This window comes from Mus musculus, chromosome 12 (assembly GCF_000001635.26).
Source record: "Mus musculus strain C57BL/6J chromosome 12, GRCm38.p6 C57BL/6J".
NCBI classification, from domain to species: Eukaryota; Metazoa; Chordata; class Mammalia; order Rodentia; family Muridae; genus Mus; species Mus musculus.
Genome location: NC_000078.6, coordinates 18,554,944 through 18,569,998, shown reverse-complemented (window position 1 = coordinate 18,569,998; position 15,055 = coordinate 18,554,944). Strand labels below are relative to the sequence as shown.

The window sequence follows — 15,055 nt, the reverse complement described above, 5'->3', positions numbered from 1 at the left end:
CCACCTGCTCCCATGGAAGTTGCTCCAGGCCTCTTATCTGGTGCCTAATGCCTGAGAGGTTCTGAGTGGACTTTTGGAGCCAGCCCTGACTCTGGAACCAGAGGATCAGGTTTGGCTAGTTGGTTCTGACCAGATAGAACCTGGTCTCTCTAGAGATTGCTTGTCTTTCATTCTGAAGCTCTCCTTAAATCTTCATGTCTTTTGCTTCAGACACTGAGTTTGTCTAAAATTTCCACAAAAGAGGAGGACATTACCTACGAAGACAAACCCTGTATCCACCATAGGGCTACCCTGTAAGGCAGGTGCCCAGCCCACAGGGGGCAATGTCAGGTGATTTTTCTGCCGGGAAAGGCTCCTGGCCATGATTATGGGTCTGGACTTATGGGTCTATTCTCAGTGTCGATTGCTCAAGATGACAATTGTCAAGAGCCTCAATTCTTGACAGGTCTAAAGATGGAGAAACAAGCCCCAATCGGAGCAAGGCAAATTTATCAGTTCTCAACCTAAGGGTTAACTTTTTCAGTACACTTCTATCTCCAAAAATATTTATATTAGAATTCATAATAGCAGCAAAGTTACAGTTATGAAGTAGCAAGGGAAATAATTTTTTTGGCTGGAGGTCACCACAACATGAGGAACTGTATTAAAGTGTGGCAGCATTAGGAAGGTTGAGAATCATTGTTTTAAGTGGACATAGAAGGAGATGCTAAGGAGGACCCCAGTTTCTAGCATGGAGTGGCCCTGGAATTCAGGACCAAGGCAGTGATGGGTTTCCTTCAGGCCAAGCTAGTATGAGAAAGCTGAGGGATACGTAGAGAGGAAAGGGCCAGATTTACAAACCTCAGCTTGAGGTCAGAAGAATGTACTGGTCACAGACACCCGGACCTACAGATTTCTTTACATTTCTGAATTTAATGTTTTTGCATGTGTAAGCATATGCACTGTGCATGTGTATTTCCATATTGCGGGCACATGTGCATGTGTGGGCAGCTCAAGATAGACATTGGGTGTCTCCCTACCCCACTCTCCACTGTATTTATTGAGGCCAGTTCTCCTGAACTGTAGCTTGCTGATTCCAGGTAAGCTAGCCAGGCAGCTGGCCCTGAGGATGTCCTGTCTGCCTCTCAGATGCTGGGATTAACGGTAACTGCCATATCTGCCCAGCTATTACATGGTTCTAGAGATCTGATTTCTGGTCTTCATGCTTACATCGAACATTTTTTTATGCACTAAGCCATTGTCTCCCCACAGCTCTGTTTTAAAAAATTAAATAAAATTTAATTTGGTGTTTAAATAATGACAGACCCAAGAGAAGCTGCAGCTGGGTCCATGCATCTGTCCTTCAGGTTCACCCCTGGTCCTGTCCTGCACAGCTACAGTGATATTGAAGTCAGGGATAGGGACACTGCTACCATCCACACAGCTTTGCCATATCATGATTGTGTTCTCGCACAGACACATGCATGCTGTGTGCATGGTATCTGATGCAGTTTCAGAGCTTGTGTAGATCTGCGTTGTTACTGTCACTGATGGCTCTTCCTATGGTTAGAAAATTGCAGAGAAGATTCTGTGGGGAGGCGACTGTAGGGTCTCTTAATAATGAACCTTCCTGCCCCATCCCCGGCTCTGTACCCTTCTTTCCTGCCCCATCCTCAGCTCTGCACCCTTCCTTTCTGCCCCATCCTCCTCTCTGTACCCTTTGTCTAGGCGGCTTTCTGCTCAGGCTCACTTCTGAGTACCCTCCCCCTGTGGTCCATCCTGTGGTGAATAACCAGCTTAGAAATCACAATGTACTAGTTTCTAAGCTACATTTACCAGAAAAGGCTTCATGTCTAGAAGGCTTTGCAGGGCCTTGTGCTAATTATAGCTTGAATCAAAGAAAATACACTTTCATGATTTGTCTATTACATTTAACAGCTGCAGCTGACTCTGGAGTGACCCTAAAGTCCGTGTCATGAGCTTAAAGCATAGCTCCGTGCACAAGTGACACCACTGGGGGTGCTTCTGTTTTTTGGCTAAATTCTACACTTTGAGGGGTCTTTCCTTACTGAGACAGTCTCTGGGAAACCTAGCAAGTGAACTCCCACGAAAGCAAGGGGGAGGGAAACACACTATCTTCTTGATATCAATTTTCTGATCCACAAATTTTCAGTCACTCACTAGCATATTGATTCTTCCATCCATGAATTCTGATGTTGGAGGTCTGTAAACAGAAGCCCCAGACTCAACCAGTGGAAAAACAGTCCTGCAGGCTGCAGAAGCAGCAATTGAGTAGCGCACCACTGCCATCTAAGGCTCACATTTAGTGTTGCACCATAGGGTGGCTCTTGAAAATCTTTGAATCGAGACTTGTTAGACTGTTCCTTGGCCTTTCAATGAGAACAATTTAGTCAACGTCAATGGCTCCCAGAAAAAGGAAGTCCCATGGACAAGGCTAGCTCAAGGTTTGGCCACAAAACAGTTTCTTCCTTGAATAAGTTCTTCTTTTTCTTTTTAAAGGTTTATCTAAATTTATTTCACATGCATTTTTGCTTGTATGTATGTCTGTGTGAGGGTGCCACATCGCCTGGAACAGGAGTTAAAGACAGTTGTGAGCTGATATATGGGTGCTAGGGAATTGAACTCAGGGCCTCTGGAAGTGCCACCAGTGCTCTTAACCACCAAGTCCTAATTAGTACTTTCTATGACAGTTGTCACGTTTTGTTTTTGAGGCGTGGTCTCACTATGGAACCCTGACTGGCCTCAAACTCAGTATGTAGCTAGGAATGGCCTTGGACTCCTGATGTGATTGTCAGGTCCCCAGACTGCTGGGGTTGTAAGCACAGGTGGAGGCCAGAGGACAACTTATGGGAGTCGGTTCTTCCCTTTCACCATGTGGGTCTGGGAGATCAGACTTGGTCTCTGATCTTGTATTTTTGAGCTTAGGTCTCCCTATGGAGTCCAGGTTGTCCTAGAACTCATGACTTTCCTGCCTCAGCCGACCCTTTCTGTGCTCTTATTTCTGCCCCTCACTGTACTCTCACATCTTGTGTGTCTTTAAGTTCTCCATTTGAGAAGACTCCCAAGGCTGGAGAGATGGCTCAGTTATTAAGAGCACTGACTGGTCTACCTAAGGTCCTGAGTTCCAATCCCAGCAATCAGATGGTGGCAGAGAGAGAGAGAGAGAGAGAGAGAGAGAGAGAGAGAGAGAGAGAGAGAGAGAGAGAGAGAGAGAGAAGTCTTCATAACTGGGCAGACACATCCATCCATCCTCTTATTCCCCATTATTTGAATAAGTGATCCTGAACTTGCTGTGTAACCTTCCCTCAGCCTGAAGCTGGCTGAGCCAGACCTTGACCTTGCTGCCACTAAGGAGATTACCTAGGGTGGAGCCTTCCTCCCTAGATCACTCAATTGTTCAGCCACTGTCTCTGTTCCTCTTCAAGAAACTGCTACCTGCTGAGAGGCCGCAGAGCTATTCCGGAGAGTATGCCCTATCCTGCACATCATCATCTGCAGCTGGTTCCAAGCTCCAAGGATGAATTGGTGGGAATGGGCCTCCCCGCCTTCCTGCCCTTTATAAGTGCATTTGTCATTAAACATTTGAACCCTGATCAGAACATTGTCTTGGCTCCATTTCTCTCTCGTCTTCCTAGTTTCCCTTTCTTTAAGTGCCAGCCAGCCACTCAGGTGTACCCCATCCATGTGAGCCGCCGGACGGCTTGCAAGATTGGTGGGTGACATTAGGCAAGGCATATATTTGGCCCTGAGGGACTGCTTCTGTCCAATATCTAAAACACCTTCTAGCCAACAGCACCTTTCTTCTTGAGGTGAGGTGGGAGCAAAGACAATGTCTGGCCAATCTCAGAGTCTCCAGTGCTCACCCTGGACAGGTGCTCAGTGGGTGCTTCCTGAACATCTTCAGACGGTCTGGGGCTCAGTCTACGGGTTCTGTGGCTTTAAGCAGGAGGGCCAATGGCCTTGCTGTGTGTGGAGCCCACTGAGTGGGGAAAGGCTGACATGGACTCCTCTCTGACTAAATTCTCGGCTGTTCTAGACATCCAAGAACTTTCCCCGTATCTACCACTTATCTCCTTCATCCCCACGCTCACTGGAGAGTGAACCATGAACAGGGTGCTTGCGGCAACACAGGAAACTCACAGACCTTGGTTTATTTGATCATTTTAATATGCCAGGTCAATGGAAAGGAAGGATGGAGCACACAGGAACACCTGTGTTTGCAGGACAGAGGGCAGATGTCCAGAGCCTTGGGCATGCATGTATCTCCTGTGTAATTAGGCAAATGAATACATAAATACCACAGCACAGCCAGACTTGGGGGTGGGGAGAATCACAGGCCACAGGGGACCATGCTTTAAAGGCAGTCAGAGGCTTTAAATACAGGGGCTGAACCTTCTCCCTTTATATAAAATTTATATATTAAAAGAAAGGATACCGCAGTATATACATGCAAGCAGCTTTGGTCGGAGAAAATGAAGAAGGGAGGTGAAGCCATGCACAGGAAGTGCTTGCCTATCTACTGTCCATCTTCTTCATCCTCACAAAGTCACCTGGGATCATAGAATAAGTCAGCTGGTCTCGGTAAGATACTGAAAAGTCCTGTCTGGTGTCCTTGAGGGTCTCCAGGCTCTCTGTGGGCAGGGAAGAAGTCCTACATCCCAGAACACTTGAAACCTTGGAAGGAACCAGCCTGGACTGGATGGGGAGGGACATCTATTGGATGAGACAGAGGAGGGAGCTGCATCCAGCCAGACCAGGTGAGTGTGATGTGCTGTCTGGACCCAGGTCCCTAGAGAGAAGGAGAAATCAGGGAGAAAACCACTTTTGCAAGCAAAGCTGAAGATGGCAGGTCAAGCCTGTGTTTTCACAAGTGTGTAAAAGCCCATTTCCCTCAGAACTGGCTAGCACTGCTGGGGTCACACTGCAGCAACCGGACAATGGATGGTCGCTCTTGGCACCTTTGTTGAATTCTTCCAGGGACATTTTGCCTGAGGAATGGAAGAGGGAGACTTAGGATTAGCCAGTGCTCTGGTTAAAGTCTGGAACCCTCTGGAAAATGGACAATGTCCAGTCTCCTCTCTCTCTCTCTCTCTCTCTCTCTCTCTCTCTCTCTCTCTCTCTCTCTCTCTCTCTCACACACACACACACACACACACACACACACACACACACACACACACACACATATGGGGACATGTGCCATTTTGAGGCACACAAGTGGTCAGAGGAAAACTTATAAGAGCTGGTTCTCCTTTCAAGGTGTACGTCCTGAGGATTGAGCACTAGTCATGAGGTTAGGTTTGGTAATGAACTCTGTGGCCTGAAGTAAGTTGATAGCCCCACCTAGAGGCCTGGAGAGCCACCACGATCTGGGGCAGCTGGGGAGACAGGACAAATTATGACTGCAGGTCAAATTGCATTTCTGTTACTGTGATAAAATTCCCCTGACTAAAAGCAACTTAAGGGAGGAAATTTTCTTTGGTTTACTTCTAGGTTACAATTCTTCACTTCAGGAAGTCAAGGCTTTAAAACCTCACAGGGCAGAGAGAATAGAGGTATGAGCACCTGGCTCATAATGATACTCTGCACTTTTTTAATCTGATACTCTTCTTTTCCCTTTATTACACTGTTCAGGCCCCCTGTCTAGAGAATAGGAATGGGATTTCCCACATCAATTAACCAACAACACAACCCCCAACAGGCATGCTCATAGACTGCCATGATCTAGATGAGTGGTTCTCAGCCTTCCTAATGCTGTGACCCTTTAATGCAGTTCCTTGTTTTGTAGTGACCCTCAACCATAAGATTATTTTCACTGCTACTTCATAACCGTAATTACACTATTGTTATGAATCTGAATATGAATATCTGTGTTTTCTGTTGGTCTTATGCCACCTCTGGGAAAAGTTCATTTGATCCCCGAAAGGGGATGGAACCCATAGGTTGAGAACCACTGATCTAGATAATTCTTCATTAAGATTCTTCTGAGCTGAGCAGTGGTGGCACACATCTTTAATCCCAGTACTCAGGAGGCAGACTTGTGGATCTCTGAGTTTGAAGCCAACATGCTCTAAACAGCAAGTTCTAGGACAGCCAGGGCTACACGGAGAATCCTTGTCTAAAAAACAAACCAACAAGCAAAAAAAGACTCTCCTTTATGGCTGGTGAGATGGCTCAGCAGTTAATAGCAGTTGCTGCTTTTTCAGAGGGTCCTGGATAAAGTTCCCAGCATCCATAGGGCGGTTCCCAAGCATTTGTAACTCCAGTTCCAGGGCGACCCAGTGCACTTTTCTGGCCTCTAACATATTACACAAACATACATTCAGTTAAACGCTCATGTAGAAAATAAATACTAAATCTAAAATAAAATAATAAAAAAAAAATTCTGAGGTGATCCTAAACTGAGTCAAGTTGACAGTTAAAACTATCACAGTGCCCCCTAGTGTAGACTCTTGCCAGCTTCGGGTGTTGAGAGCTATCCACCTTTGCTGTCCTATTCTGGTCCTATTCTGTACCAGTTTCTCTGACAGCCCAGACTTCTCATCTCTTGAGTGCTAGCAAGTGGCCCCTGGCTTACAGGGCAGAGTATGCGCTCAATGGCCTCCATAGTGAGACACAAACAATTGGACAAGTGCACAGTGGGAGCACGGTCTACACTCTGAAACTGCTAAAGCTCCTGGCTTTGACAATCAGAAACAATGGCCCTCCATGTTAAGTGTGCCACCAACATAGTGCTACTTTAGCCTCACAACCACGCCACTGGGCTTATCCCCATTTCACAGAGAAGAAAGCCAAGCCTGGGAAGTGGGCAAGCCTCAGTATGGTCTGTTGGAACACAAGCCTCCGTGTCAGAGTACACAAGAGAGTAAAGAACACTTTAGAAAATGCAGCACCAGGCAAGAGGCTGCATTGCTTTGTGTGCATTGAAAAGCATTTCCTTGGTGTCTGGAAAGCTTTTGCTGTCTACAGTTCCATGGAGCCTTGAGTCCCACTGAGCACGGTCCTCAGCTCATCTGCACAGAGCACTGGAGGCTGTTCACTGCTCTTTCCTGTGCAATAGCTTACATTCAATCTAAGTGCGACCTGGGGAGCCTTTCACGCCTTAATGCTGCATTTCCTGTTGGAACAAAACCCAACCAGTCTTGGCTCTACAAAGCCACAGAATGGCAGAATCAACTCACCATGCAGCTACCTCACCCTTGCTGAGGTCCTGTGAGAAACTCAGCCAAGGCACAGCAGGACCTCTCACCACCTCACCTCCTCCTGAGACCTGCCTTTTTGCATCTGTGGTAGAACCTCAGACTCCTAGTACGATGAGGCTCAGTGGCTTCTATGTTTGATGAGCCCCATGAGAATCCACAGTGCCTCACATCACAGGATGATGGCCTGGTTCAGAATCTCAAGACTCAAAGCCCCTTGATTCAGTGTCTCACCTCTCAGCCACCAGTATGACCTTCCTCCCCTCTGCATATATAATTGTGGAAGTAGTAAGAAAACTGTTTCTCTCAAAATGTGTGCTAGCTAATTTTATGTCAGCTTGATACAAGTTTTAGTTATCAGGAAAGAGGGAGCCTCAGTTGCGAAAATGTCTGCATAAAATGTCTGCCGGAAAACTTGTAGGGCGTTCTCTCTCTCTCTCTCTCTCTCTCTCTCTCTCTCTCTCTCTGTGTGTGTGTGTGTGTGTGTGTGTGTGTGTGTGTGTGTACCTCCCTCCCTCTCTCCCTCCTTTCCCCTCTTTTGTTTTGTTTTGTTTATTGAAACAGGGTTTCTCTATGTAACAGCCCTGACTGTCCTGTCCTAGAACTCACCTTTTAGACCAGGTTAGCCTTGAGCTCACAGACAGCCTCCTGTCTCCTATGAGCTCCGATTAAAGACATGTGCCACCATGCCTGACCAGAGGGTATTTTCTTAATTAGTAATTGATGGAGGAGGGCCAACCCTGTAGGTGGTACAACCCTGGGCTAGTGATCCTGAGTTCTATAAGAAAGCAGGCTGAGCAAGCCATGGGGAGAAAGCCAGTAAGTAGCAACCCTTTCATGGTCTCTGTATCAGCTCCTGCCTTCAGGTTCCTGCCCTGTTTGAGTCCTGCCCTCACTGCTTTTGATGATGAACAGTTATATGGAAACTGTGAGTGAATAAACCCTTTCCTCCCCAAGTTACTTGTGGCCATGGTGTCTCATCACAGCAATGGAAAGCCTAACTCAGACAACTCCGATGAAGCCTACAGCTCAGAGGGTCTACTGACAATGCCCATGGTTATAGAGCCCTAGGAAGGGTGCAGGATGCAGGCTAGGTGTACCTGACCCTGAATTCTAGTCTCCCTCCCTCAATCAGAGCTGAATCCATTGGGCTGGAAAAGGGCAAGCCTGCATACGGCAGAGACTGTATACCAAACACCTCTGTGCCATCAACAGTTTCACAGACTCACCTACTCCCCTCTCCCCACCCCCATCCCCTCTCCCAATCCCCTCTTCCCACCCCATGTGCTCACTCCTACCATGTTTCCTACCTTCATTGTTTGTGTCCATCTGCCTGAAGATCTTGTCTGTTCGATTCTCAGGCATGGACTTGTCCTCGGGCATCTTCATCATGGAGGACACCATCTTGTAGATGGCCTGCAAAGGGGCATCTGTGAGTGTGCTCTGGAGGACGGAGGGTGGGTTATGGTCCTCGCTCTGCTAACCAAGGAGCATGGACAGGGCAGAGTCAGGACCCTTCTCTCATCACAACAAGTCTCACAGACAAGGTGCTGGGCAAAGGGAGCCAGGAAAGTTTAAGTGACGTTCAAGAGCACAGGATACAGCTGGGGCGTGGAAGAATGGAGGGCTCCTTGGTTCAGAGTAGAGGGGAGGTTGTGTGACAAAGCATCTGTCTGAAAGGAAAATCTTTGGTGGGGAGCTGGGAAATCCTGGAGGGAAGGTCAAAGGGGAAATACATTGATCCCTGCCCAACCATGGGTCCTGAATCTGCAGATTCAACAAACTACAGGTGGGAAATTGTCTAGAAAACGAAACTGGAGGCACACAGTTTCTTGTTATTTCCCAAATGATACAAATTATTATTAACATCTATAGATATTGTATTAGGCACTGTATATAACTACTTTACATATTTTATGGATGTATGTAATTATTTATTTGGGGGAGATGATCTCACGTGGAATTCAGAGGACAACTTGTGGAAGCTGGTTCTCTTTTCCTACTATGTGGGTCTTATGGATCGAACCCAGGCTGCCAGGCTTGGTAGCAAGTACCTTTACCCACAGAGTCAGCCCACTGGACCAAATACAGAGATGGTTTAGAGCATGGAGCAGGAAGGATGCAGGGTGCACATAAGCATCGCTCCTGTGAAGAACTGACTGCTGATTCATCCTTTACTGTGTCGTTCTGATTTCTATAGGAAGCCCTATAGACAGCTAATGTGTGTGTATGTTATACATGTGTGTGCAGATGAACACCCACCCGTGCAAAGGCCAAACAGGAATACCGGTGTTCACAAGGTTCCCTTTTCTCTATCACTGAACCCGGCCGGGGCTTACCATTTTAGCTAGGCTGCCTGCTCAGCAAGCTTCTGGGACTCACTTGTCCCCTAGTTCTAGGGTTTCGGGCATGCTCAGCCACTCCTGGCTTTTCCATGGGTGTTGGTATCAGAACTCAGGTTCTCATGATGGGTATCAAGTGTTCTTCAACACTGAGCCATTTTCCCAGTTCTTGCTTTGACAATTCTTAATCACCTATCTGAGCCTCAGATCTCATTAGAGGTTAAAAAAAAAAGACCCGTTTTATAGAATTGTGTGAATAAGCCTGATGGATGAGCACAGCTGGGGCCTGATGTCCAGCAAGCAATCGATAGATGCTTGGCTTTTATCCTTATTCTCTGCAAAGACAGGCAGTCCTTTAGTACACCAAGTAGCAACTGGGCAGAGGAAATACCTGGTGCATGGGGCCGGGGATGGGGGTCCTGGATGCCTGCACTCCCCATGCGCCAGGCCCTGTAAAGTGCAGGTACCTGCACTAACTCCAACATTTCACTGAAGCTGATGTAGCCATTGCTGTCTAGGTCAGACATGCTGAAGGCCCACTTCAGCTTCTGTTCCAGCTTGCCCCGAGAGGTCAGGCTCAGAGCAATGATGAATACTCGGAAGTTGATAGTGCCGTCACTGTTGGTGTCAAACGTGTGGAAGACATGTTCAGTGAACTTGGAGGTGTCTCTGTAGGGGAAGAAGTTGGCCTAGATCTTAAAATTGTCCACAGTCAGGTGACCAGTGGGACAGTCATTGAGGGAGTCCTTCTACCACTCCTGAAGCTCATGGTCAGTGAACTCCCTGTGTTTCCGCAGGTCCTGCAGCACCTCAGGACCCAGCTTGCTGTTCTGCTTGCCCATGGCAGCTGGCAGTGGAGACTAAACCTACAAGGCCAAGACACAAGGTAAGCTGTGTATACCTGAAACCCCATGTCTGCCTTCCTATCACACCCTACCACCACGCTGGCTAAGCAATATCCTCTGTATGTCCAGTGCCATTCATTACAGCAGTGGTTCTCAGCCTTCCTAAAGCTGCAACCCCTTAATACAGTTCCTCATGTTGTGGTGAACCCCCAGCTATAAAGTGATTTTCATTGCTACTTCATAACTGTAATTTAGCTATGGTTATGAATCATAATGTAACTATCTGATATGCAGGAGCATCTTAGGTGACTTCCTGTGAAAGGGTCATTCCATCGTCAAAGGGGTTATGATAACACAGGTTGAGATCTTCTGGGCCAGAAGAATTCAAGACTATGATAGTGCAAGCTCTGGCTTTTAGTATTTCCAGGATGACTTTCCTCAGGAGGTACAAAATGGTTCTATATAACATGGCAAAACCCAGAACACTCTAGGAAAGACAGAAAGAATATCTTTTTATGTCTAAATACAGTCTACTTGGAGCAATCATGCACAATCGTGGTATAAGGGGACAGGGAGAGGCAAGCCTAAATCGGTGGAATGAAACTTTGTTACATGTCCTGTAAGGGTTACACAAGAGGCAGGATCGAGACAAACCCACTCAGCTCATCAGCTTGGGGCACAGGGGTCTCATGGACCCAATCCTGACTCTTCGCTTTGAACAGCTAGTTCTTTTTCTCGTGGGGGACCCGGTGTGTTTGTTTCTTTACTTGTCACAGATACATTTGCTGATGCTGCATAGTAAATAAATCTTGCCTGTGTAGGTGGATGCTAGTGGTTCACATTCTAGCTAACACAGCTAGGGTAAATTTAGAACTAGGTTGACACCCATCCTGAGTGGACTCTGGGATGAAACTGGAGAACAGGAACATGGCTTTGGCCCTTCAAAGTTCAACTTTTTTTGTCAGCAACCCTAATTTTATAAATGACGTTTAAAAACCCCATTCTTACGCAGATTTCTGGATTAATCTGGGTAAGTAGGGTTTCATGTGGACCCAGGTATAAAAGCTTTGAAGCATGTTGACAGGGGGTTTAGAGACCCTCCCAAGACCTCCTTGTCCCCCTCCATACAATACTGGGAGAAGTTACCAGCACATGCCATGATGTTTTTAACCCTAGAAGAGACACCTGGGAAACTTATGGGAGGCCCCACTCTTTATTATGCCTATGAGATATTGTTCTGCCAGAGAGATCTAGAATTGGCATCAATCGCTTGGTGAATGTTGATGTGAATGTTAACAGTTGAAACAGGCCCCATGGAAATTCAGGACTGTGCTTCCTTGGCCAGCACACTGCACTGCAGTCTCCCACAAGGCCCAAGTGTGAGATCCTGAAGTGATTGGCCATTGGCCATTAATACTCATTCACTTCCCTACCTCAATTTTGATTTCTTTCTTTCACAATAACACACCTGCATAGCTCAGTTATTTTTGAAATGTGTAGAAGAACTAGTGTGGGTGAGTGTCCTCTACCCAAGTCCCAAAGGAATCCACTCTGAACTGCTCAGAGGCTTATGAATTCTAAGCACTAGGTGCTAGGTCCTGTTAAGGAAGATGAGACATGCACTCAGTATTACCTGCTACCGCCCGTCTTCTTCACCTCTTTCCCAGGATGTTAGTGTTCTATGTACACATTTTAATTACTTATCTACAGGACTGGGAGATATTTAAAGTTCCTTGTCCAACACAGACATATGGCAGCTTGATATTGCCTTTCAAAGTACACATTTACTTATCTAAACATGCCCTCCCCTGTACAAACAACCAACTCAAATGTCCACAGTATCTTGATCAGAAATAATCATCAATTCAGGTAGCCAGGTGCCACACATCTGTAATTCCATAACCGGAGGGTGGGGGCAGGATTATCAGGAGTTCAAGGTCATCTATGACTATATAGAAAGTTCATGGCCAGCCTGAGCTACATGAGACCCTGTCTAAAAAGGTTATATTAAAAGAAAGAGAACAGGAAGTCCAATAGTGGTACATGCCTTTAACCCCAGCATTCAGTGACAGTGAAGACAGATAAGAGTTCAAGGAAGGCTACCCTGGGCTACAGAGCAAGTTCTAGGATAGCCAGGACTACACAGAGAAACACTGTCTCTCAAAGACATATACACAAACACACACACAAACATACACACGGGCAGGTGGGGAGAGAGAGAGAGAGAGAGAGAGAGAGAGAGAGAGAGAGAGAGAGAAAGAGAGAGAAACTGAGAAACAGAGAAACAGAGACAGAGAGACACAGAGAGATCTACAAATGGAAGATTATGCACAAGGGCATGTGGTGATTGATGCCATCTGTGAGAAGAAGTCCGATGGGTTTGTGAGTGGAGGCCTCCTGTGGAAGAACTTACTGGAAAGGTAAAGTTAACTGAAGTGGGGAATTGGCTAAATGGACAGGTACCTTGTAGGCCCTTTTGTCGTGTTTTCCTTTGTAATTTTATTTGTTTATTTGTTTTCTGAGATAGGGTATCATGTAGTTAGAAAGGAGCGAAGACACTACGGTCTTCTCAAAGCAGTTTATTCAGGAACCTTTCAACATGCATGCATGAATCTCTCTCCAGGAATAGTATCTTGTGTATCTCTCTGCCCCCAATCGCAATCCCTTATATAACCCCTCAACCACGCCCCATCAGCCCAGTCCATGTAACAGCAGTCCATTGGCCAGAATAATCACTCGTCATATGGTCCGATCATGCATCATGGTGCACCTGCGCAGTTCTCACGATGGTCGTGGCTTATTTTCAGGTGTATGAGGAAGTCGGGTGCAAGTCATAAGACTTGGTGCAGTCCCGGGCGCCATCTTGGGACTGCTGCCACACCCACTCCCCACATCTCCCCCTTCTGTACCTATTGGCAGACAGAATGTCTGTCTTAGGTTGCACCCTGTGGCAATGCCCCTTACCCATCATCAGGAGACAAACAGCATTGGTTTGATACCTATCTTAGGTTGGTGACACGCCCAGGGCGTCTTACCCATCATTGACTACTTCTCTAGTATGCCAAGCCACACATGAGGAGATTGTCCTGTTTTCGCTTCCGCAAAAGCCTGTATCATCAAGGCTAGGGCTCCGCACTGACGACTCTGCATGCAAGTGCACCAAAAGGCCAGGATGCTGATTAATATCAGACACAGGGCAAGTCCATCAATTCCGGCTCACTCTTTCAAGCAGGAGAGAGCGGTCAGCAATTCAAAGCTTCTGCAACATCAATGGTTAAATTATTCACAGCCGCGGCAGTTTGTAAGGGAAATGGCCGCACCGGTGGCTGTGGTGGCAGAGATTGCTACAGCAGTGATAATGGCTGCAGCAATACCAAAAATCCCTCTTAGGTCCAAACAAAGTCATAGCAGAAGGAGCCTAAAAGGGCCAAGGTACAAAGCGAGGCATCCTAGTCACAACAGCTAAATGATATTCAGATGCATTCCAGCACATACTATCATAACAAATATCACTACTACAATTAACAACATTATTCTCATAACTACCATTATAAACAATAAACACAAAAAGAGGCCACATACAAACAGGCGTAGCCTGAAAAGAAACATTCCTCCCTCCAGGAAATTGGAATACAGAAGTTTTAAACATATTTGAACCATTCCAATAAAAACTTGCATTGACCCAGGCCCCTCCCACAACCATGCTTAAGGGAGAAAGATCAGTGCAACTACCTTGCTTCTACCACAGTTTAGTGTCCTCTTTTCTTATCACCTACAGCCTGGGCTTCAACCACAAGTCAGCCAACTGCTCCCTTGCTCACTGGACACTGAGCTTGACAGGGTGGCCAGTTCTGGCTGGAAGTACCCCCAGAAGCTAGCTACATCCAGCTCTGAACAGGAGCACACAATACCAACTTCTCCAGCCACAGAGAGTCTGCCCTAAGAGGACAAATGTGACTGCTGGTGGCTGAGGGGGTCACCACAGTCCTAGGATAAGCATACAGATGAGCTGTTCTCCATGGAGCCCACTACCCAGGGCTCTAATTCACACCCCAACATAGAGTAAGACCATATCATGACTCTTTGGGAAAGGATAGAAATGCCCTGGTTTTATTGTAGGTAATTCATTTTGGAAACTCAATTAACAAAACACATGTAAAGTTGAAGCCACCCTGGGAACACGGAGGTGTAGGTAAGAATAGGGCAGCCAACAGTGGGAGGGTGGTATACCTGGTGATGTTTGGTCCAAAGAATCCCTTAGTGGAGCAGGACAAGAGGTGCAAAAAGAGATGTCTGGGGACAATCCAGGAATACTGATGGAGAAGGAAGGGAGGTAGGAGGGGAGGAGAAAAGAAGGAAAGAAGGAGGGAAGGAAGGAAGAAATGAGGGAGAGGGAAAAGGAGGGCATGGGAGGGAGAAGGGAACTGGAGTACCTAGAGGAAGGGACAATGAGCTGAGCCAGGAGGTGACTACTAGGATGTTACTATAAGAGGCAGGCCCTCGGGAGGCCCTCAGGCAGGAGACAAAACTGTGAAACAATGTGAACAGGAGACCCCAGAAAAGAGGGCAGAGTTTGGGGTAGTAGCAGGTAAAAGGTAGAGAAGCCAGGTTGGACCAAGATGGGAGGTGTGGGGTCCCCTGAAAAATACTAGTATTGGAGAGAAAAGAC

General features: G+C 46.8%; 1 pseudogene; it reads right to left on the bottom strand.

Moving 5' to 3' along the window:
* Nucleotides 1-4,149: 4,149 nt before the first annotated feature.
* On the bottom strand, nt 4,150-10,587 carry Gm19786 (annotated as a pseudogene).
* Between the last annotated feature and the right edge of the window lie 4,468 nt (nt 10,588-15,055).